The sequence below is a fragment of the Sus scrofa genome, chromosome 7 (genome assembly GCF_054392235.1).
Source record: "Sus scrofa isolate SSC_HxYL_T2T_F1_AM1 chromosome 7, Sscrofa_HxYL_maternal_Yorkshire_Landrace_v2.0, whole genome shotgun sequence".
Lineage (NCBI taxonomy): Eukaryota > Metazoa > Chordata > Mammalia > Artiodactyla > Suidae > Sus > Sus scrofa.
In genome coordinates, this window is record NC_139389.1 from 131,437,766 (window position 1) to 131,460,567 (window position 22,802).

Consider the following 22,802-nt stretch of genomic DNA (forward strand, 5'->3'; position numbering starts at 1 on the left):
GAGACGAGCCGACAAGAAAGGACTAACTGGGCTGACGAGGCAGGCGCACGTCTCCCAAAAGCCAAAGGCACACAGAACAAGGTGGTGGGGTCTGAGCTCTTGCTGCTTCCTCACCAGGTCAGCCACCTGGGGGGCAGCGGGTGCTGGGCCGCTGGCAGGCAGCCAGGGGCTGTGGGAGGACCCACTGCCGCCCGGCTGCAGGCTGGACCGCGTGAGTACAGCCAGCTCTTCCCTGCCAGGGAGCTGTGCCCTGTGGTGGCCCCTGCACTCACACACTGCCCCCAGGAGAACAGCGTCTGGACAGGGCCGGCCACCTGGGGGCGGAGGCAGGGACACCAAGTGTCCCCTCAAGTGGCAGGAGCGCCCTGCACTGAATACAAGACGGGAGCTCTCCGCTGCACTGGATTTTGCCTAAGGACCCAGGGGTTAAGAGAGGGCAAGGCCAATGTGACCTGGTCCAGATGGGGCCAGAGGGTGAAGACAACAAAGCCATTCTGCCTTTGGGCCCAGCCCGGCTGCAACTAGTCAGTAAACCTGTCACAGCCCCCTGAGGCCAGGTCCCCAGGTTTACAGAGCAGGATTTGAAAAACCCAAGAGGAAATTACCCCGATTAGTAAAGCTAGAAATAAAACGGTGGCTGGGCACCCTCTGCCTGCCCTCCCCTCCCCCGACCCCCACCGGCCTTCCTTCCCCTGCTCTGTCGCCTCCTTTAGATGCACGTGACCGCAGCCCCCTGTCTCGTGCTGATTCTGTGGCACTCAAGGAATACACTGGAGGACTACCAGTGCCGCTCACTCGTACAGGACTGCTGAGTGACCTGCACCATGTGCTGTCTAGTAACCGAGTCCGGTGCACAGCCAGGAGAGCGCCCCCCCAGATGCGGAAAGAGTTCGAACTTGAAGGTCAGGAGAGGTGGGGTATGGAGAAGCTCAGCCACTGTCTCCAATTCTTTTTTAATAGCTGCACCCATGGTCTATGGAAGTTCCCAAGCCAGGGATTGAATCCACAGGATCTTTTAACCCACTGCTCTGAGCCAGGGATCACCTGAGCCACTGCAGTCCCCTTCTTAACCCACTGTGCCACAGAGGGAACTCCCTGTCTCCAATTCTTTTTTTTTTTTTTTTTTTTTTTGTCTTTTTGTCTTTTTGTTGTTGTTGTTGTTGTTGCTATTTCTTGGGCCGCTCCCGAGGCATATGGAGGTTCCCAGGCTAGGGGTCCAATCGGAGCTGTAGCCACCAGCCTACGCCAGAGCCACAGCAACGCGGGATCCGAGCCGCGTCTGCAACCTACACCACAGCTCACGGCAACGCCAGATCGTTTAACCCACTGAGCAAGGGCAGGGACCGAACCCGCAACCTCATGGTTCCTAGTCGGATTCGTTAACCACTGCGCCACGACGGGAACTCCCCCCTTTTTTTTTTTTTTTAGGGCCGCACCTGCAGCATTTGGAGGATCCCAGGCATGTCTGTGACCTACACCACAGCTCACGGCAACAGCGGATTCTTAACCCACTGAGTGAGGCCAGGGATCGAACCCACAACCTCATGGTTCCTAGACATGGTTCCTAGTCAGATTCATTTCTGCTGTGCCAGGACAGGAACTCCTACTTTCTTTAAATTTAAATAATTTGGAGGGTAGTGATTTTTAAATACAAGATCAAAACAATATACAAGTGAGTTGTATTTTATGGAAGTTCCGTTTACAGGGATTTGCTGCAGCATGATGTTATGTGAACAAAGTCTCTGCAAATGGACAAAACTGGCATTAGGGTGAAACACCCCCTACACCCATTTCAAAATCTCATCAAGAAACCACAAAATGTCAGTGGTTGGGGTGGTGGACAGAGGGCGCTCTAAGCTGTATTCCTGCTCTGGCCACAAGGGGGCGCCACTTTAGCAGAAAACCCTCCTGGTGCGGGGGACCACATACTTCTGACCGAAGGGAGGTCTGCGGACCTGGAGCTCAAGGGACCCGCCCCCCTGTGCAGAGAGAGGGCAGGTGGTGCAAGGCCACCCAGGTGGGTGGAAGGCACACCGGGGGGCTCAAGGGGGACTCGCCCCACCCGCTGGGTCGGAGGGACAGGAGACAGATGGGCCAGGAGTGGTCTGTCCCAAAGAGGTCAGGTGGCTTCTCAGCGGCCCCTGGCCAGCTTGGGGATGTGGCCTGTGAAGCTGTCACATGAGCCCTGACAGAGGGAACCCCCTCCCCCAGTGCGGAGGGTGGCTGCACAGAGGGTGACCTTCTGGAGTCTGAGCCTGGGCCAGGGGGCTGACCACACAGGCGGGTGGCCGGGCAGGGCCTTCGTGGAAGGGGTGAGAAAACGCCCTGAGCTGAGCCTGGGCTGGGCTCTCACCTCTGCCCACCCGTGTGCACCCCCCACCCCCAGCTTCCCCTTCCTCTTCGGACTGTCCTCGACCATGGGGGGGCCCTGACCTCACTCTGACGGGCCCCTGGCAAGGCCCTCAGGAGGGAGGGCAGCTCTCCCAGACCACACGGGCCACACGGCACCCACCCCGAGCACCCTCCCTGCTCCACCCATCAGGGCTCAACAAGAGGTCACAGTCCAGGTCCCACTCCAAGCACGGGGTGCCCGTCCCCCACCAACCCAGAGCCAGCAGGCTTCCTGCCTCCCCCGGGCCTCTCCTAGCTGATGCCGAGACACACCCCCCCCACTGCGTCCCAAGCGCCTACCCGAGGTTCAGACAGCGAAGTCACCTGGCCCCCTCAGCCCTGTGGATGCTGCAGCCATGGGGCACGGGTGCCCGCTGCCCACTCGTGGGTGATCAGCAGGTGGCAGGGCACAAGCCCACCACCAAGCCCTGAGCACAGGGCCAGCAGCCCGAGGACACCCTCAGACACACCCTGGACGCCCCGGCCTTTCACACATCCGCTCACTCTCCAGCCATTTATGGAGTCTGCCGGCGGGCACGTGCACACACACCTGCACTCGTGTTACACACCCACACACATGCCCCATCCCCCAGGCACACTGAGAGCCTCAGCGAAGAGTCTGACAGTGTCCCAGGCCTGCTGCGCGCTGCGTCTGGAAGCCCATTCTCTCCCTCCCCCTCTGACCCCCTCCTCTCCCCTCCCCTGGACCAGCCCCTGCGACCACAGGGGGTCCCCTTCCTCCATTGGTCCCAAGGCCCCCTCCTCAGTTCGCGTCCCAGCACGAGCCAGCCTCGCCTCTTGGCCAGCAGCCTCCCTGTCACCTCAGCCTGCTTCCTGGGGAGGCCTCTTTGGGAATCAAGGTGGCTCTAGACACAGACCCTGGCCTCAGGCCAGTCACCTGGGTTCAAGTCCTGGCCTCACCCCCCTATAGCTTCCTGTGTGATCCCGGGCAGTCCTCTCCTAACAGCTCTGAGCTGCCATTTGTTTGTGTTTCAATGTCTCAAACACAGGCATAGGTGGAATCACACCTCCATCACCCCTCCTCCCCCAGCCTAATTCCAGCTTCAACTGCCGCTTCCTCCCGGAAGCCCTCCTAGATCTCTCCAGGCAGAGCCCATGCCTTCCCTCTCCCGCCACATGGTCGTCTATCACCTCCCCTCTCTGTGTCCCTCCCCACACGCTGTGACTCCCTGAGGGCAGGGGCCACTGTGACCCTGGTGCCCACTGCTGGGGGCCATGCAGAGCCAGGCTGTAGGGACCCCAGTCACTGTCCCTGGAAGGCCCTGGAGGGAACAGAAAGGAAACGGGATGGCAGGTTGTGGCGGGGTGGCTGCCTCTCCCGGCAGCGTGGAAGGTGCCGGGTTTTCCATATGTCGCCCGCCTCTCCCCGCCCGCGGCCTTTGCCTGGGGAGCAAACTCTGGGTTTGGCAGCGACCCCAGGGCTCCGTGTTTCTCTGTTCCTTCCAGAGCTCCAGGAAGCACTCTCCTGCACGATGGAGTTTGGAGCCTGGGGGCTCGGTGAGGTGATGGGGGCTCCCCCCTTCCCACGACTGCTCTCCTCCCAGGTACCCCGTTTCCTGCCCCAGTTCTCAGAGGGAGAGGAAAGACTTGGTGAGACGGTCTGGGGAGTGTGTGCCCCTGGCCAGAGCCAAGAGCCCCTGGCCTGGGCTGGCCTTGTCCCAGGGGACTGCCAGCCCTGGCTTTGTCCCCTGGTGCCCCAGCCCCACTCCTCCCCAGGCCCTGGCACTGACTCTGGCCCCTGACCTCGTTCTGCTCATGCTCTGTTTCCCCTCAGTCTTCCACCTGCTGCGGCTCTGACCTTGGCCCCTGGCCTCGTAAACCACCCTGTCAGAGCAAAGAAAGCAGGGCACAGATGGAGCTGTCGACATCTGAGGTTGGCCTGGTGTGTCACCTTGAGACCTGGTATGTCACCATGAGACCTGGGCCTCAGTGTTCTTATCTGCAGGGTGGGGACAGTCGGCCTGACCTAGTGAGGGCTGTGGAAGCTCAAAGGACACGTGAGCCTGTCCCCATCGCTCCTGGGGCACTGCTTCTGTTCCCCTGCACACACTGGCCAGCCCACCTGCCCCTGTGCCCCATCTCGGACCAGGCCCAGCCTGGACTGCCCTTTCTCCTCCTTCCCCACTCAGCTGCCTCCTCCTCCAGGAAGCCCTCCTGCTGCCCAGCCTCAGATGGCTGCCCCTCAGGCCCTTCCGCCGAGCATCAAGCCGGAGCACCATCAGGCAGCCTGGGCCCCTCTGACTCCTCCCCGCTGTTCACGTCTCCTAGTCCCAGTCTCTGAAGGCCAAGAGGGGTTTCACCCATGGGCCAAGCAGTGCATGCCCCCCAGGGTTGTTAGGGGTGTCCCGGGCCTCAGGGGGGTGGGGAGGCCTGACTCTCCCCCTTTTGGCGGCAAATCACTTCCCCTCACAGTTTCCACATCTGTACCATGGGGATGAAACGGGTCCCACCTTCCATAGCACCGGGGGGACTCCTGAAGGAGCATGCTTGAGGCCACACCAGGTACTGGGCCCAGGGCAAGTGTGTGATAAAGGGCCACTTAGCAAACAGAGCCTCTCGGCCTCCGCCGCCTGTCTTCCTTGAAGACCATCCATTGGGCCACAAGCTCCTTGTCCTGTCCTGGGCCATCCGGCTTTTTCCCATAGCCTGTCTCCGCTCTGGGCCTCTTCCTGTGAGTCTGGGCACCCCCCATCTCAGCCCAGGGTGTGTGAGCAGTGGCCAGAAGACACAGCCCTGGGACCGGCTACAATAGCTCTACTATTGGATGCAGGTGCCAGGCAGTAACGTAAGAGCCCAGATGACCAATTCTAGGGCAGCAGGGAGACTCAGCTGACCCAGGCTCAGCCCAGCCCCAGCCCAGGGAGGCCCCAGAGCTCGCCCGGTGTGTCTTGGCCTCTGGCTGAAACCAAAGGGCTGGCGGGCATCCTGGGAGCCAGCACATGGGGAGGGAGGCCGGGGACAGGCCGGGCTTTCTCCCTTGCTACTCAGGGCCCCGGCTTCTGGTTGGTACAAACCCCGGGGAATAACGCCTCGCAGAGATTTTAAAACTGAACACACGTTAGCATTGAGGAGAAGCTGTCCTGGTGTCTTTATCTGCTCAGGCTGCCATAACAAGGACACCACCGCCCGGGAGCCGAAACAACAGCAACTTATGGCTCAGGCCGTAAGTAAACTTACTCCTGGCGGCTGTAGGTCCAAAATCAGGGTGCAGGCGGGGTGGTTTCCTTCTGAGGCTCCTTCTTCTGGTTTGTGGGCAGCTGCTCTCTTGCAAGGGCCTTGCTCACGTGGCCTTTCCTCTGGGCTGTGGGAGAGCGCCAGGAATCTGGGTCTCTTCCTATAAGGACATTAATCCACGGACCAGGGCCCCGCCCTTCTGAGGTCATTGAACCTTCAGGACTTCCACAGAGGCCCCGTCTCCAAAGGCAGCCACACTGGGGGTGAGGGCATCAACCTACGAGGGTGGAGGGACATTCCGACGTTCGTACCTGGTGATGGTGGCAGAGTCTGAATTCAGACCCAGTCTGTCTGATGGCAAAACCCAGATTCGGCTCAAAAACTGGGATGCCCGCCCCAACCTCAGAACAGGAGAGTCAGAGAAGACGCTTAATCAGGCCTCTTTACCCCAGCTTCGTGGCCCAGAGAGGGCAAGGGCTGACCACCCGTGTGTCCCAGGACACACCGGGGACGTTCCAGCTCACACACATGCAGGCTTGCGTGGCCGCGTGTGCACATGGCTCTTCTGGTATGTTCCAGGACACGCGTGTGGGTTTGCGGCCACGTGTACACAAGAGGCCCCTTGCGAACACACACACTGAATTTCCCTCCGCTCTCTGCTGCATTTTGCTCTCAGGCTCTTTTACAACCATGCTTTCTACCAAATTTGAACTCCTGTTCTTGTCCCACCGTTTCAAGATTCCTAGCGGACTCCTAAGATCCCGGACGTGCAGATGCAAACGGGAACTTGAAGAGGCACGCGGGCAGACAGAGGGGGCGTCTTTAGGGACTTGGAAATCATTCAGAGCATCTGACTGGTGGCTTCAAGGGCCCTAGCGTCTCATGGTCAGAGTCCCCCACTCTGGCTGCTCAGATGTCAAGATGGGGCACTGGGGACAAGGCAGGCTTTACAGCGACCCAGAGACCCAGTGGCCCCACTGGGGAGACTTACGAACAGGGGCTCCAATTTGCCGACCTCAGCCACGCACCACCCCCACTCCAAGACTGACACGGAACACAGCCTTGGCCAGACCAAATTTGAGTCCAAGCTCCTCATGCATTTGCTGTGTGACCCAGGGCAAGTTACCTAACTTCTCTGAGCCTCGGGGTCATCATCTGTAAAATGGGGATAATCGTGAGGAGGACAGGAAATAATGCGCATAAAGTGCCCAGCACAGAGACCGAATGCTAGCTATTGTTGTTATTATCATCAGTCTGGAGGATTGGGAGGCGCTGGCCCCCAGGGTTCTATTTGCCTGAAGGACAGCAAAGCCTCCTGGGAAGGAATTGCCCTGAGGAAAGGTGACCTGGGGTCCTGGAGAGGGGAGTCTGAGCACAGGAAGGTGGGTCCCTCTCGCTCTCACCCTGGGTACCTCCGGCCACATGCCAAGTGCAGAGTCCTGCTTACACCCTGGGCCACTGGGGGCGCAGGTGGCCTCTGGGGTCCAGCAGCGCAGGTGGCCCAGGCTCTGACAGTCACAGAAGGCAGCGTCTGAGGGTCCCCTGGAGGTCAGAGAGGAGGAGGACAGGCCGGGGTGTCGGGAGGATCTCCCAGAAACTTCTAGGAACCTTCTTGGGTCGCTTCGCTTCCTGCTGCAACAGTTAGAACAGAGCCACAGAAACAGCAGCTGATTCCGGAGCTCCCATGTGGCTCAGCGGAAACAAATCCCACTAGGAACCATGAGGTCACAGGTTCACTCCCTGGCCTCGCTCAGTGGGTTAAGGATCTGGCGTTGCTGTGAGCTGCTGTGATGTAGATCGAAGACGCGGCTCGGATCCTGTGTTGCTGTGGCTGTGGTGTAGGCCGGAGGCCGCAGCTCCAGTTCAACTCCTAGCCTGGGAACTTCCATATGCTGCAGGTACGGCCCTTAAAAAAAAAGAAAGAAAGAAATATCACCCGATTCCTAAATCCTAAATCCTCTGTTTGTGCCCCCTGACGTTATGGAATGAGAAACATTTGTCTTCCTTTTCACTTATTTTTTCTTTTTTCAAAGTTGTGTTGAAGTGTAACTGATGTACCATGTTTGATCACTTCTGCTGCACAACAAAGTGATTCAGTTAGACATGTCCACACATCCTTTCTTTTTCAGATGCTTTCCCCACGCAGATGATTGCAGAACACCAGGCGGAGTTCCCTGGGCTGGACGGCAGGTCCCCGCCACCGGCCAGTCACTGCACACACCACAGTGCGCACATACCTGGCCCCAGCCCCCCTCCCTCCCGCAACTTGCGCCACTGGGAACCACACGTCTGTCTGCAGTCTGTGAGTCCATCTCTGTTCCGCAAATAAGTTCATCTGTATCTTTAAAAAAATGTATTTTTCTTTTTTATTTTTCTTTTTTGGATGCCCTGTGGCATATGGAGTTCCCGGGCCAGGGATCAGATCCAAGCTGCCTTTCTGACCTACACTGCAGCTGCCACCACACCGGATCCTTTAACCCACTGTGCCAGGCTGGGGGTCCAACCTGCGTTCTGGCATTACAGAGACGCCCCAGGTCTCGTGGCGCCACAGCAGGAACTCCTTCTTTTTTTTTTTTTCTTTTTTTTTTTTTCTTTTTTTTTTCCTTTTTTTTTAAGATTCCACCTATACGTGATATCGCATGATATTCTCTTTCTTGGGGAAGAGAAGAGGAATTGGAAAGTTGACTGTGAGCTCCAGTGGGGACGATGCAACCGCCTCCCGCCCTCTGTATTCCTAACGCTGTCCCGATGGAGCCCTTTCTCTGAATAGACATACAGAGAAGCAATAAAAACTTTACTCCACAAGCATTGACTGCTGGCCCTGCCCGCCAGGCCCTGGTGATTCTGTGTTGAACGAGGCAGACCCCCGGCCCAGCCCGCGGGACCTGACTGTCCGTCGGGGAACCAGCTGCTCAGAGCTGAAGGAGCACAGCCTTGGGATCCACCATGCAGGCGCAGGTTCAGATCCTGGCTCTGCCGCTTCTGTGCCAGGACTCTGCGTGACCATCCATGAAATGGGAGAAAGAGCCTGAGAAGTTCATCAAAAAGGATCCGTTTTTTGTGAGGGTTGAAAAAAGTAAAGTGGGAGCTCCCACTGTGGCTCAATGGGTTAAGAACTCAACATATTGTCCGGGAGGATGAGGGTTCAACCCCTGGCCTCGTTCAGCCGGTTAAGCATCCAGCACTGCCGCAAGCTGAGGTGTAGGTCCCAGATGTGTCTCAGGGCTCTCGTTGCTGTGGCTGTGGGGTGGACCAGCAGCGGCAGCTCTGATTCGACCCCTAGCCCAGGAACTTCCCTCTGCTGCAGGTGCAGCCGAGTAAAGAAAAATTTCAAAAAGTCACAGGAAACAACAAGCATTTTCTAAGCCTTATATGCGAAAAGCTATATAATTTCCTATTTAAATTTTGAACACAAGATTCAGAAGTGTGGCGCCCTGGGTGGAGCAAGAGCAGAGGTCCCAGGTAGTAGCAAAGCGGTCGAGAGTGTTGTGGTTCTTGTGGTGTGTTGTGGGTCCATGGGATTTATTACTTATGGATTTAAAACACACCAAGACAGTCTGGCACAAAGCAAGGCCCAAAAGGATTGAGTCCTGTGCTCCCAAAGACCTCACAGGAGTTAAAGTGGAATGACACGGTGCCTACAGGAAGCCTGGCACATAGGAGACATTTAATAAATGCCTCCTCCACCTTCCTTCCTGGAATATGACATTTCCCTGGCTTTTCAAAAGCAGATTTGCACCATTCCCCACATTCTAGAAGAAACCAAGGGCCCGTCTCCCTCATGAAAGCTCAGTCCGTTTGCTCCTGAAACAGCTCCGAGAGCCCCTAAGACATCACACAGGCAGGTGGCAAGTGTCTACGGCAGTGGCCTCTGCCAGGTCCACCCAGTGCCTCGGCTGCCTGCAGAGAGGCCACTTTGCCCAGAGAGGCTCTTGGCACATGGAGGCCTTTGGTGCCATCCACAGGGAACACGTGCAGCTCCCTGGGGGGATGGGGACAAGAGCTTCAAGCGCACTGTCCCCACAGCTGCACTGCCAGTCAGGGTTCTGCAGGCAGAGCCCGTAGGATGTATGCACACGGGTATATAAGGGGCTTTGTCCTAAGGAATTATTTCTCATGCCCATGGAGGTGGGCAAGGTGAGCTGATGTTTCCATTGGAATCAAAGGCAGGAGAAAGCCGATGTCCCAGCTCAAGGGCAGTCAGAAAGGGGGAGCTTCCACTTACTCCAGGGAGGATGAGCCTTTGGTTTTACTCAGGCCCTCAACTGATTGGGTGAGGCCCACCCACCTGGGGACGGGCAATCTGCTTTCTTCTTAAAGGTTCATCTCACCCCATATATCCTCATAGGAACCCCCCCCCCCCAGAATCATGCTGACCATATGTCTTGGACACCCCATGACCCAGCCAAACTGACACTAAAATCAACCATCACAGCTGCCAAGAGCCCATCTGGGGGCTCAGCAGCCGAGGACCTGCTTACTCGGACCTGTAGACCAGGCTTTGCTGAGCTGCTCTTTGGCACGTCCCCCAACGTAAGACAGTATAAGAAGCTGCTGGGAAGGTTTCTGATGAACTGGCACCTTGAGGAGGCTGGCAGCCCCATCAAACCCTCTCCTCCAGGTGTTTTTGCCAGACTTAGCAAATTAAAATGCAACACGCCCAGTTAAATGTGAATTTCAGAGACATGACGACCAATTGTTTCAGTAGAAGCACGTCCCATGCACTGTTTACATCGTCTTATTTTCCTACCATTGTTTTTCCTTTGTTCGGATTTGCTTGCTTCTTTCCAGCTTGGGAGGTGAGCAGAGAGAGGAGGTCTGGGGCCAGGCTCCCCGCCCTGCCGGGTGCTCTGCACAAATCACCCTCAGAGGGGCCCCACTGTGCGTGCAGGGCCCCCAGGCAGCTTCCCACCTCACCTTCCCCGCCCTAGAATTATCTCTGTCTCTCTATCTCTCTCACTCTTTTTTTCTCTCTCTTTTTTTTTTTTTTTTTTTTTTTTTTCGGTTTTTTAGGGCTGCACCTTCAGCATATGGAAGTTCCCAGGCTAGGGGTCTAATTGGAGCTGTAGCTGCCGGCCTACACCAGAGCCACAGCAACTCGGTATCTGAGCCACGTCTACAACCTACATCACAGCTCACAGCAAGGCCGGATCACTAACCCACTGAGCGAGGCCAGGGATCGAACCCACAACCTCATGGTTTCTAGTCAGATTCATTTCCGCTGAGCCACAATGGGAACTCCCTCTCTCTCTCTCTCTCTTTTTTTTTCCCTTTTGTCTTTTCAGGGCCTCACCTTTGGCATATGGAGGTTCCCAGGTTAGGGGTCCAAATGGAGCTGCCAGCCTACACCACAGCCACAGCAACACGAGATTCAAACTGCATCTACGACCTATACCACAGCTCATAGCAATGCCAGATCCTTCACCCACTGAGCAAGGCCAGGGATTGAACCTGAATCCTCACAGATACTAGTCAGGTTTGTTAACCACTGAGCCACAAGGGGAACTCCCCTCTCTGTCTCTCTTTATCTCTGGCTCTGTCTCTCTGTCTCTGTCTCCGACTTTATGTCTCTGTCTCTCTCTCTGTTCTCGCTCTTTTTTTTTTTTTTTTTTTTTTTTTTGTCTTTTGTCTTTTTAGGGCTGTACCTTCGGCATGTGGCGGTTCCCAGTCTAGGGGTCCAGTCGGAGCTGTAGCTGCTGGCCTCCATCACAGCCGCAGCAACACACGATCCAAACTGCATCTTAGACCTACACCACAGCTCACGGCAACATCAGATCCTTAACTCACTGAGCAAGGCTAGGGATCGAACCTGCGTCTTCACGGATACTAGTTGGGTCCCACCCTCCCTCTCTCTCTCCCCCTCCTTCTCTCTCTCTCTCCCTCCCTCTCTCTCTCTCCTTGGCTCAAAGTGCTTTGTTCCCTTGGTACCAGCTTTGATCAGAGCACATTTACTGAGCAATATCCTCTATGTTCCCAGCTCAGGGCTCCTGGTTCCTGTCCCCGGGGACATGAGCTGCTCCAGGTCACTCCCCCCGGGGTGTCCATGTGGCCCCCGAGGTGCTGGAAGGCCAGATGCTTAAGCCCAGGGATGGAAATGCCAGTGCTTCGGCCACGGGGTAGGCAAGATGCTTCTACGTAGGAGACGAACCCACAGATCTCAAGCCCTTTCAGATACGCTTGTGGGGCCCGTGTCTGCTCACCCACAAGGGTGTCCTGCACCGAGAACCGGGCTGAGCCCTGTCTTGCGTACATGGTTACTTTCCGAAATTGAACAATCCGCTTCCCCTGGCACGCTCGTCTCCTTATCGCCAGAGTCCGGCTCGTCAATCCCACTGTGTTCTTCTACCCAAATCCTGTGACTTTATGGGCCGAGCAGAGAAGCTGGCCGGTGTCAAGGTTAGCAGAGCAGAGAGGCTCACCCCAGTCTTCAGCCTGCCCCAGAAGAAACACTCATCGATTTGCTCAGCAAACAGCCAAGGTCTGCTCATCCATGTCCCTTGAAAGGCATCCCCTGCACACTCTTAATGCTCACGAAGCCTGGCTTCCAGGGATGGCAACTCAGCTGTGAAAAGACTGGAAAGGGTGGTTTGTCTCCAAGACCAGGCGTTGGCCACGCCTGTCTGGCTAACACCAAATAAAGAGCTAGTTGATCTTGACATTGGCTGGAGCCCACAATTTGCCATTTTATGTGTGTTGTGCTTAGCGGGAAAGACAGAGGCATGGGGGATGGAGGCAGAGATGCTGAGGAACGAAGGCAGAATGGTGCACGGTGACGGAGAGCGGTGTGGTCCTCCCGGTCCCTGCCTGCGCCATAGGGAACACGGAGAAACTCTTTGCCAGACGGGCAAGGAGCGGGTCTGCCATCAACACCCCCACCCTGCTGCTGCCGAGTCTCGCCCCCCAAAGGACAGATGGTTATCAGCTCCCCTAAGAACAGCTTATAAGGTCTTCAGATGCTCTGCAACAGTAATAAAAGCCACTCGACATAAAGAACCCAGCTGGGATAATTCTAACTGATCACCCACACGCGGTATCTTAGTCCATGTTGTGAAGATGGGGAAACTGAGGCTCAGAGAGGGAAAGTGACTTGCCAGGAAGTACAGGCGGGAGGGGGAGTCAGCAGAGGACTCCCTTCTCTGGTCACTGAATCAACTGAAATGATCTTGAAAGCACTCTCTGGCCCCAGCGCGGCCAGGACAGGGCAGAAGGCAACAGCAGCATTTCTGCAGCCTGCAAAGCCTTGTCTGTCTGCCCGGCTTTGAGCCACGTGGGGGCTTTGACGTTTGCCCGGTGGTGGGGGTCCCCACGCCAGGAGTTATCAATCCTCTGGCTCCGGAAAAAGCCACATCAGTTTCAAAGGGACTCTCCCTCCAGTTTTCAGACAACTGGATGATGGCGAGATCTACGCCGAGACCACACGCACATCAAGATGGCTTTGGTGGCGGCTGGAATCCAGGCTGCACATGCAGCCCAGCTAGCCCTCTTCGTCAAGCCCCAACACGCTGCCAGCATTTCCCGGGTCTCTGTGCCTGATGAAGGGACAGCCAAACAGACAGAGGGGATGAATTCCAGGAATCTGATCTTTCAGCGCCCAAGGGGCCGGAGCCTGGGGTGAGAAATTCCTTCCTGCCTCCTCAAGCGGCTCTGGTGCTTCTTGGACAAGACAGCGCACCACCCCCTCTCCTCTCCGTTCTCATTCACTCGTCTGTCGAGAGCACCTACTGTGTGCCTGGCCAGGGCCCACGGGGGCCCCAGAACTGTGTAGCCATGCTTCCCATCCCCAGCCCATGCGCGGGACCCTGTGCCTCCTCTTCCAGGACCCACATGGCCCGTCCTGCCCCTGCCTTTGACCTGAGACCCCTCTGCAGACGAGGATGCTGATGGGCAGAGACTGCCACAGAATAAGTTCTTTGCAGATGATCCAGTTAAGATGAGGTCATAAGGCTGGACCCTGATCCAATGGAATCGTGTCCTTACAAAAGGGCCCACGTGGACACAGACACACACACACACAAGGATGGCACCACGTGAAGATGAAGGCATTGGGAGTTCCCTGGTGGCTCAGTGGGTTAAGGATCCAACATGGTCACTGCTGTGGCGCTGGTTCGATCCCTGACCTGGGAATTTACACATGCCTCAGGTGTGAAAAAAAAATTAGAGTGATGGATCTACAAGGCAAAGAAGGCCAAAGACCCCCGGCAATCACCGGAAGCTCGAGGCATGACCCAGAACGGATCCCCCTCCCTCCTGGCCTTAGAAGGAACCAGCCCAGCCGACTCCTTGATCTTGGCCTCTGGCCTCGGGCACTGTGGGACCCCACCTCCATTTCTCTTATTTAAGCTGCCCGGTGTGTGGTTCTCCGTTACAGCAGCCTGGGAGAATGAATACAGGTTTCGATAGGAATTCAGTAGGATCCGTGTGAACGGTGGTGAGCTACACGCTGGCTTCTGCTTCCCAGGAGGTAAGGTGACTCGTCTACACAGCAGACACTAACACCTGGTGTTTTACTCGGCTGCCCCTGCGAGGCGGCCACTGGAACCACCCTTGGCTTTGAGATGAGGGTACAGGTCAGCTGCTGGCTGGCTGTGGGGGCGGGATTTGAACCCAGGCCGGCTGGCTCCAGACGCCCCCACTGTTGGGTCAGGCAGCTGTGTGTTGGTCACCGCTCTGCCTCCTACCAGCCATTCTATGTAAGCAAGTGGCTCACCTCTCTGGGCCTCAGTCTCCCCATCCACAGAATGGAGCCGCCCACACCTTCCTGGAGGAGGTGAGGGAAGGAGCCAGCCGAGGGGTATGCCCAGGACTGAGCCTGCCGAGGTGACCGCCCACGGGTCAACATGACAAGGGCACATGCACTGAGAGTTCTCAGACAAGGCCGAGCGTGCTTAGGGCCATCTGAGAGGGACCAAGGGGCAGCCGAAAGGGGTGGGGTCGAGTTGGAGCAGCCACCTGCAGAGGTGTGGCGCAGCTGGCGGAAGAGCAGCCTTTTTTACAGATGCCCCCACCCACATCCCAAGTCTCATTTCCAGGAGGCCCCTCTGCAAGCCCACTGCCACGTGCTTGTACCTGTGCCCTCTCACTCGGCCTGCTGGGTGTTCCTGGTCCTGGGCCCCTTTATTAATTAATTTATTTTGAGGGCCGCACCCGTGGCACATGGAAGTTCCCAGGCTAGGGGTCGAATCGGAGCTGCAGCTGCTGACCTACACCACAGCCTCAGCAACCCCAGATCCGAGCCACATCTGCAACCTACACCATAGCTCACGGCAACGCCAGATCCTTAACCCACTGAGGCCAGGGATCAAACACGCATCCTCACAGACACCCTGTCAGGTGCTTAACCCCCTGGGGCCCCTTTAGAGGACTGAAGTGCCCACTGCCCTGCCCCCGTTTCACCCCTAGACTTTGCTGGGAGGGGCTAAAGCCCCCCCCATGGCCACCTCTTGGTCACATCCAAAGACAGCTCGGGAGGGAGGGAAGGGCGGGGAGAGAGGGGAGCGGTGGGGACAAGCACAGACGCTCACCTGGGACCACCTCCCCACCCCCTGCTTCCCGCATGGGGGCCTTCCTGCCTCCTCTAGCCCCTCGCTGACCTAGCCTTAAGCTCCACTGGGAAAGAGCCCACTCCCCACTGCTTAAGGGTCTGGTAGGGTGTGCCCCCTGCCCCAAGCCTCCAGCGGCTCATCGAGGCCCTTGAGAGAGAGGCCAGAACCCCCCTGGCTTCTCAGCTTCCACTGCCACCACGTCGGGACCCTCCCGTCACACACTTCCGCGCTTCTCCCTGCGCTTCCTTCATTCTCCAATACTCCTGGCTGCTGGGCAGGCAGCCCCAGAGCCCCACCCGGGGCCCTTCGGCTTCTGTCCCACCCTCCCACCCAACACTCTGCTCTGCACCCCGTGGAGGTCAGATCTCGTTTCCTACAGCGTGAGAAAGAGCAAGTGCCTCTCCTGCTCAAAGACCAGCCGTGGCTCCCACTGCCTTCCCCCTTCCTGAGTCTGCCGCCCGCCACCCCGCCGCTCCCAAGCATGTCGCGAGCTGGTTCTGTGCCCTCCTCGGGGCTGACGCATCTGGGTTTAAGTTTCTGTTCCCTGGGACCTCGCATGTGTCACTTGCTCACTGAATAGCGTCCCCAGCTGCCAATGGGCAGGTTCAACTGCATGAGTCTCTAAGCTCCCCTGTGCTCCCAGGTTCTGATGTTGGAGGAAAAGCACGTTGTGAATGTCCCTCCACAGGCCACCATCCGCTCGGGAAGGGGTCTCTGCAACCAGCCAGCGCCACCCAGAACTTTCCTGAGCGGCTGGTATTCACGACCCCGTGGTGGGATCTGCAGACACCGCTAACCTTTGGAGTCTCCGGGAATTAAAATAGGAACCGTCTCTGCCTCCCACGCGGGGTAGACAGTTTTCACAGTTCACACGGCGCTTTGGCTCAGAGAACCTCGGCTGCCGTTGCAGCATTTTCAGACGTGACGATCAATACTTAAAACTGGATGAAACAGGAAAGGTGAGCGGTGATGCCACTGGGATGGCTGCTTACCAGGGCCTTCACCTGCTGGCCAGAACGGGTCCTCTTGCTTCTGAGCAAGTCCAAGGTGGAACGTGCTTGCAGGTGCTCAAGAGCGCGCGCGCACACACACACACACACACACACACACACATGCGCACAACTAACATGCAAACAAACAATTCACATAGAAATGCATGTAACAACCACACAAACATCCACGAACCCACATCCAGCCAGAAACACACATACACCCTCTCTCCCACCCACAGGCACATCCAGCGGCCACACAAAACAACAGGTGTCCTGTGACCTGCCCTCCTGCGTGCACACACCCCTCCCTCCCGAGGGTGACATCCATTCCCCCAGATGCCCTCCCCCACCCCCGATTCTGACCTGCCTCTAACCGAATCCATGGGGGAGACCGAGAGACACACATCCACGCCCCTTCTCTGCTCCTAAGACGCACACATAGCATGCATACACGCCCACACGCATGCCTCCTCGGGTGGGTGTCTGGTGGCCTGCATGGGCTCAGGCTTTAGGGTGCCTCCCTTGCAGGTCCCCTCTCAGGGCTGGAAGGAGCCGAGGGTATATGGGCGTGGGGCTGCTCCCCATGCATTCGAGGCTGGAAACCAGGCCAGGGCAAGGCTGTCTGGCAGCCAACCCCACAAGGAGAAGGAATTCAGGATGCTTTGGGTCCAGGCTCAGAGCCAGTCCTGGGATGGGAAGGGCAGCCCTAGAGGGCACCCCCCGACCCACCGCACAGGAGGAAGTGAAGGCCCAGTGTTGGGACGGATGTCCCCAGACTGGCCATCTCTCCACACCCAGTGTCCTCGCCTCTGCGGCTCAGACACCGGTGGCCTGTCCTCTTGGCTGCCAGGCCGAGAGCTTGACCTCGGAGCACTGGAAATGCTGGCCTCCAGGAAATGTCACCTGCTCTCTGAACAAACACCAACTGAGCCCCCTTCTGCGCCAGGCACCCAGGGTGTGGAAGGAAAGACGCCGGCTAGAAGCTGGAGGCCCACGATGGCGTGAGTTGGGGGGGGGGGCCCTGCCCTGGCAGAGCAGAGCAGGCGACGGGGGGCGGGGGGGCAGGAGGGGCTGTCAGGAAGGGGACCCCGGAGGTGACGGGGACAGGAAAGCATCCAGGAGCTACAAGTGGTTTGGCGGGGCTGGAGTGCCGGGGGCGGAGCGGGTGCTGGCGCCTGCCTGAGCACAGGGTGGGCTCCTGGCACACGCGCCGTTTCTTCTGGAGCTGCTGGCTCCAAGCACCCAGAGGAGGAACTTCCCTTGGTTCCTGGCTAACAGTTTGCTTTCTGGGCAACCTTTATCATCTCCGAGCTCTGTGCTCGGAGATCGCAGGGTGTCGCGCTGACATTTCAACTCCTCCAAGCTGCTCGTCACCTCCGTGTTTTATTTCTATGCAGCATAGGAGAGGGTGGTGTCTGGCCAGCCGCGGAGCCCAAGGAGCGGGTCTGGCCTTTTCTTGGGGAACATTTGAAAGGCTCTTGGCAGAACCCCGAATGCATATGGGAGGGGGGCTGCTGGGTCCCCTGGAAAAACTCCAGAGCAGGAGAGAAGAGAGTTCCAGAAACTAAGGGGACTTTCTGAGCCTCCAATCGCAGGAGAGCACCTGCTGGCAGGCCGCCCCCGGCCAGGGGGTCGAGGCAGGCAGGGCTGGAATTTTGGACTTTCCGTCCTGGTTCCTCCTCTTTCTGGTTGTAGGACGTGTGCCAGCTTGACGAGGGCCTCTGAGCTTCAGTTTTGGCAGCTCCAAAACTGGGGTGATCAGAAGTAGTTTGTGGGGTCGGGTGTTCCGTAAAAAGTCCACGCTTTGGAAAGTGAAAACACGATTTATGTGAGGGGCTACGGTTTTCCTCAAGGACAGACAACGTGGAAGGGCAGATCTGAAGCCCTGAGTCACCACCAGGAGCAGAGGGGCCCACCGCCCACCAAAGGAGTCTGCTGGCCCGGGGCCGATGGAAGAGGGACCCCTCTCCCTCCCGTGTTCTGGGAGCCATGGGAGCGGGGAGGGGCACCTTTGTTAGCACAGCCCAACCTTCGCCCTGACTCACACACGCCCCCTGTTGTTCACCCTCTCAATACGAGGCTCTGTCCTCTAGAGCCGCGTTTCATGGGTGACGTGACTGCACAGGGACCCCGGGGCCAGGCAGCCTGCAGGTGACCGGGAGAAATGATGAAAGGAGCAAGAGGCCAGCATGGAGGGGCTGAGGCTGCAGCATGAGACACAGACTGAACACAGCCGTCCTTGCAAGAAGTCTTCCTTAGAGGGTCAGGCAAGGGGCCAGGGAGTTGTTTTTTTTTAAGATCTTGAGCTTATGTCATCCTTTTTTCTTTTTAGGGCTGCACCTGAGACACATGGACGTTCCCAAGCTAAGGGTCGAATCAGAGCCGCAGCTGCCAGCCTACACCACAGCCACAGCAATGCAGGATCCGAGCCATGTCTGCAACCTACACCACAGCTCACAGCAGTGCTGGATCCTTAACCCACTGATCAGGGCCAGGGATGGAACCGGCATTCTCATGGATACTAGTCAGATTCGCTTCTGCTGGGCCACAAGGGAACTCCCGAGCTTTTGTAAATATTGATGGCAGAGTTCCCTGGTGGCCTGGCTGTTAAGGATTCAGCATTGTCACCAGAGTGGCACGGGTTCGATCCCTGGCCCGGGAACTTGCCTATGCCTTGGGTGTGGTCAAAAAATAACTAACTATTGATGGGAAGGAGCCAGGTATGGCGGAGGGGCCAAGGTGAGAGCGAAGGAGGTGGGTAATTAATTGATAGTGTAAGGTCCCTGAGAGGGGAGGGGATGAGATCTGATGCAAAGGTGGAGGTGGGGTAGAGACTGGACCCTCTCGAGGAGCTGTGGTGGGTATTTAAAAGCATACACCACGTCCTGCCCTCAGCACACAGTAAACACTCTTCTGTGTTAAATAACATTATTTAAGAATGGAAACAAATGTTCATGTGGGGCAAATGCCTTTTAGACACCTGTGGAGATCACCAGGTGTGCTTTCCTTACGTGACCCATTGATGCGATTTCTTATACGAAAAGGTTTTCCTTGACATTAAACTATTCCTACGTGCCTGGGACAAAGTCTCCTGGACTTGGATGAATAATTAACATGCTAGTGCATGTGCCTTGTGAGGTTTTTATTTAGGATTTTCACATCTGCGTTCCAAAGTGAGACAGGTAACTTAATCTTGAAGTTACCTTTGAGAGATTTTTAGTGACAAGATTGTTTCAACTTTGCAAGATCATTTGGGTAAATTTTGGTCTTTTCTGTGCTTTGGAAGAGTTATACATCTGTTCCTTAAACATCCTAAATAACCTACATATAAAACTACCTGGCCTGAAACCTTCTTTTGAAAGTATTTTTATAAAATGTTCGATGTACTCTACAATTATTGACATTTTTGAATTTTTTGGCATTGTCTCAATATTTGTGATAATTAACTATATTCCAGATAATTACCTATCTCCATTTTTCAAAGAATTGGTATAATTATACATATTATTCTTTTTGTAAGCCACCCTGCTGAAGCTATATCCTCTTTGTCATTTTGTTTATACTTTGTATCTTTTTGAGTCACCAGATTACTGAAGTTTATTTTTTCAAATTGACTCACATATAAATGCACTAAGTTTGGCTTCATCATCTTTATATTATTGAGGCTGCTATTCCCTCTCCTAATTTATTGAATTGAATGCTTGAAGCATACACATTGTAGCTCTCTTTTTAGATAAATAATTCACTTAATAACTACGGATCTGCCTTGGAGAAGAGCTTTATTTTTATCAGATATAAACTTTTCATTACTTTTGAAATATTTTATAAATGTATTTTATCCCTCTGTGTTCCCATTGTTATTAAAAAAGACTTTTTATTTTTTTTATTTTTTTTGGCCTTTATTTAGGGCTGCACTCGCAGCATATGAAAGTTCCTAGGCTAGGGGTCGAATTGGAGCTGCAGCTGCCAGCCTACGCCACAGCCACAGCCACGTCAGATCCTTAGCCCACTGAGCGAGGCCAGAGATCGAACCCACATCCTCATGGATACTAGGCAGGTTCGTTATCACTGAGCCACAACAGGAACTCCCTAAAAAGACGTTTTTAAAATGGTTATTTACAGTTTCATTTTTTTTTAAATCAGAGATTGTGATCTGCGAAATTTATGTTTTGGGGAACACAATAGGATTCTTATGACCTAGCATATCCTCAGCTCCGGTCAATATCCCGTAGATGCTGGAAAATAAAGTGAATTATTTACTTGTGTGTTAAAAGGGAGACACTTTATTGATATAATTCTGATAGTCTTTGCCTTTTACTAAATTATTTGACTCATTTAGAGCCTTCTTTCTGTTGTCGTTTTATGCTTTCTGTTCCTTAGTTCCCTTGTTATTCTGTGGTCTCTATTTCTTGCTCTCTACGTAAAGTGTTGCTCATTTTTGTCTGTTCTGGTGGAGAAGGAAGTGGGAGGGACGATGGCCACACAGGTGCACATTTCTGCCAAAATGTATGAAGCTGCACATCTGAAATATGTGCAGCGTATAGTATGCCTATTATACCTCAATAAAGTCTTTTTTTAAAATGCCTGCCTGCCTGCTACATTGTTCCAAAAGATTTGAATACACACTGGAGATCAGCCCCAAGGGACCGCAGGCTCCCTCCCCGCAGGGGTCCAGCTTCTTGGGAACAGTACAGGTGTATGGATCCTTCTCTTTCTTATGCAAAGTGTAAGCCCTTCTACCATGGCTTTTTTCATCCAAGATATTTTGGTGCAAATCTTTAGTTCTCTGAGTGATCTCCTTTAAGATAATCAAATGCAGACCCCAGCTTATATTTCTATTTTTGCCAAAATCAAGAACAATAAAGGAAGACGCCACAGATCGCCATATATTTTCAGCAATTCCTCACGCTCTCCTTTCTCCTCGCCCCCCCCCCCAAGACTCTGCTGTTTCAGTTTGGGGTTACAGACCCAGCCTTTTTTCCAAGACAATTTTTTAAAATTTTATCATTTTTTTCATGAATTATTTTTGGCTTTTCTCATTCTATTGTGTTGCCCAGTTTACAGCACATTTACAGCTAAACCTGCATGTCTGGCTGGCTCCCCTGCCTCTTGCCAGCCCTCCTACACTGCTGGTGTCCATCCTCGAGGTCTTCATTTGCACTCATCTCTCCTGTACACACCTGGATCATTTTTTTCCTGCCTCCCCCAATCCCACCACGCCCCCAACTCCCACGCCTCGGGTAATTTTTTCATTTATTTTTTTTTACTTTTTTGTGCCTGCAGTTGCAGCATAGGACGTTCCCAGGCCATGGACTGAATATGGAGCTGCAGCTGCAGCAATGCCGGATCCTTTAACACACCGTGCCAGGCATCGAACCTGCACCTCGGCATCAACACCCACCGCGGCAGTCAGATTCTTAACCCACTGTGGCACAGTGGGAACCCCCTTGGATCATTTTTTTTTTTTTTGAGGGCGGCATATGGAGGTTCCCAGGCTAGGGGTGGAATTAGAGCTGTAGCCACTGGTCTACACCACAGCCACAGCAACACCAGATGCGAACCGTGTCTGCTACCTACACTGCAGGTGTAGGCAGCACCGGATCCTTAACCCACCAGCAAGGCCAGGGATAGAACCTGTGTCCTCATGGATGCTAGCCAGATTCGTTTCCACTGAGCCACGATGGGAACTCTGTCCTTGGATAATTTTTAAGGTAACATGAGCTATGTTTCTCCCAGTCTTTGCCTTCCTAGGGGTATCTCCCTGGAGCCTTCACGCAGGAAGAACATTTGCTGGGACATGACTCTGAGCCCACAAACTTCTCCACTTAAAATCCCAAAGAGAGCTTTTATTTTCTCCTAGCGTGTACTATTCAAGGGAGAAATCTGGGGTGAGTCTTCTTGTTCTTCCTTCGAGGGGAACCTGTTTTTTAATACCTCTCTGCTCAGTAAATACAAAGAAAACCTACTGATTAGCTATAACCACATCACACGTGGGTGAGACTGTTAATACTCTGGCGTACGTCTTTCTGATCATTTTTCCCTATATAAGATGCAATCACACATATACACCTGAACTGAGAACAAGACCTGCAAACTGAAAACTATAGGAAATGTTTGGTTGAAGTTCTTCAGCTAACTGGAAGAGAATTAGTAAGTGGATCTGCTTCTGAATGCAATTATTAACAAAAAAACCACCTTGTCCTTGAGCTCATGCAATTCATTTTTTTTAAATTTTTATCATAGTTGATTTACAACGTTCTGTCAACTTCTGCTGTACAGCAAAGTGACCCAGTTACACATATACACACATTTTTTTCCCTCACATTATCCTCCATCATGCCCCATCACAAGTGACTGGACAGAGTTGTGCTACACAGCAGGACCTCATTGCTTATCCATTCCAAATGCAATCGTTTGCATCTCCTAACCCCAAACTCCCAGCGCCCCCCACGCCCTCGGCAACCACAAGTCTGTTCTCCACGTCCATGAGTTTCTTTTCTGTAGTTTCATTTGTACCGTATACAGATTCCAGATATAAGTGATATCATATGGATCTGTCTTTCTCTTTCTGACTTACTTCGCTTAGTATGAGAGTCTTTAGTTCCATCCATGGGGCTGCAAATGGCATTATTCTGTTCTTTTTTATGACTGAGTAGTATTCCGTGGTGTATATGTACCACAG